We start from the raw sequence: 2,503 nt of genomic DNA on the forward strand, positions 1-2,503 counted from the left end.
CACGACGAGACACACATTAGGCATATAATGCTGTTTGAATACAAGAAGGGAAACGACGCCTCTGTAGCCACAAAGAATATAAACGAAGTTTATGGAAATGTTTTGAACGTTCGTAAGTGTCAACGATGATTCAGCTAATTTCGTTCAAGTGACTTTAGCTATAAAAACTGTGATGGAAGGGGCCGACATGTTGGAATTGATATTGATGCTCTGAAGACGCTTGATGAGTCTAACCCAAGGCAACACACGAGTGAAATGACCCAGAAATTGCATGTCTCTCATGAAGCAATACGTAAATATTTAAGGAATATGGGAAAACGCCATAAAGAAGGTGTTTGGGTGCCTTACGAACTCTCCGATGATCATCGTTTCCAACGTGTGAACGTTGCTTCGTCTCTTCTGACGCGTAATGCGCGTGAACCATTTTTGGACAGAATTGTCACTGGTGATGAAAATGGATTCTCTATGCGAATATTATACGCCAAAAACAATGGCTTAGTCGTAGACAATAACCACTTCCGATCCCAAAACTGGGACTCTATCCGCTGAAAGTGATGCTTTGCATTTGGTGGGACATCAAAGGAGTAATTCATTTCGAACTCCTCAGTCCACAGCGAACTGCCAATGCAGAGATCTATAGTCAGCAACTGGAACGTTTAAAACAATGCCCTTCATCAAAAACGCTCTTTATTCGTCAATCGGAAAGGTGTTCTTCTTCACGACAATGCACGTCCACATGTGGCACGTTTGACGTTGCACAAGATTATGGAATTGGGTTAGGAAGTTCTGCCCCATCTACCATATTCTCCAGATATGGCACCATCATATTACCACCTTTTTCGTTCGCTGCAACACCATCTTAATGGGAAAACGTATGCAAATGTCGAAGATGTTAAAGAGGACATCGACATGTTTTTTTTTTTGTTTGCTTCAAAGCCAAGTGATTTCTTTAATTAGGGAATTAACAACCGGATTATAAGATGGAAAAGCATCATCGATAAGAATGGAGACTATTTCATTTAATAAATGTTTTGATATATAAGGTGTTTGGGTTTTTTCATCCAAAAAAAAAACACATTAAATTCTTAACGACCTAATATTTATTAGTGTTCAGTGGTAAGCATTAAAGTCAGAAACGTTTATTTAACTACAATGTTATCCGCTAATTTCTCACCCTCAGTGCATTTCCATAAACGTAATTAAAATGCCCTGACGACAAATTGTTGCCACACAAGTTTATTTTCAACTACTCAAACCTGCCGAAATGTACTTGGTTAAACGTATCTGTGTAATTACGAGATAACCCATAGCCACCAGTATACCTAGAGGACAAATTCTACATAAATATAATATTTTCGTTTATTTATATAAATGTATGGAGATATTTCTGCTCTTGGGCAATATATTTCGCTGTGTTAAGATGGAGAGCATTATCTACACAACAAAACTATAAATAAGAACATTTTTATAGCACATCCACATATGTTAACATATAAAAACGAAACTGTTATTATTTGGACAATAGGTAATATACATGTCACATAATTTGGAGCCGTTTATTTCTTATGTCGCATATATATATACATATATATATATATATGGATATTACAATAAGTAAATACGAAGATCGTAAAGGCTACAAAACGTGCAGAAAGAAATCCAAAATATCAAAAATATTTTATTTTGTATTTTTTGATCAAAACGCTATTTGTCAAGACTTAAACCTATTACCTTTACGCATCAAAATGTTTTAATGATATACATTTTTCGAGATATTTCTATTTTCTCTGGCTCTGAACATGACAGTAACCTTCCATGGTATAAAGTAATTGAAAAGTTATACAAATATAAAACAGATCTAATTAGCACTATATTGTTTAAGAACACCCAACTGCTGACCAGCCTCAAGTTCTTAAAAACTACAGTTGACTTGAAAAATGTTATTCAAGAAATTTCATTTTCGACTCAATATAATTCATTTTGTATAACTAATTTTGTAGCGAGCTTAAGATTCGAGTATGACGCACTTTTCCAAATTGTGAGCAACACAATATTTATCAAGTTAGTAATCTTAAGCTACCTACACAAAAATCATTTTTAGTTCTTATTTTTTCAGCGAGTATATGCGGATAAAATAGCTTCTAATTTTCTCGAATAACAGAATCGATTCTTTAAATGGAGCATAATACCGTAGTTCGGATTTTATACATTTTTCTACAGTGTATGTCTATCAATGTAGAACTATTAAGTTTGTTTTTTTAGGCAACTTGCACAATGGGATATCTGCGCTGTAGAGTAATTCCTCATAATTAATCTGACTCAAGTTCATGTATAACTGAGTGAAAAAATTCTCTACATATTACCTAAAAATGAAGGTAATCTGACTCAATTTCATGTATAACTGAGTGAAAAAAATGCTCTACATATTACCTAAAAATGAAGGTAATCTGACTCAATTTCATGTATAACTGAGTGAAAAAAATGCTCTACATATTACCTCAAA

At 34.0% G+C, this 2,503-nt stretch overlaps 1 protein-coding gene across 1 annotated transcript in view; it reads right to left on the minus strand.

The window, feature by feature from the left end:
• LOC106459556 (BDNF/NT-3 growth factors receptor-like) overlaps positions 1-2,503 on the minus strand; it is a 60,364-nt gene that overhangs the window by 15,626 nt on the left and 42,235 nt on the right. The gene's annotated exons all lie outside the window — the stretch shown is intronic.

The sequence above is a fragment of the Limulus polyphemus genome, unplaced genomic scaffold (assembly GCF_000517525.1).
Source record: "Limulus polyphemus unplaced genomic scaffold, Limulus_polyphemus-2.1.2 Scaffold627, whole genome shotgun sequence".
NCBI lineage: Eukaryota > Metazoa > Arthropoda > Merostomata > Xiphosura > Limulidae > Limulus > Limulus polyphemus.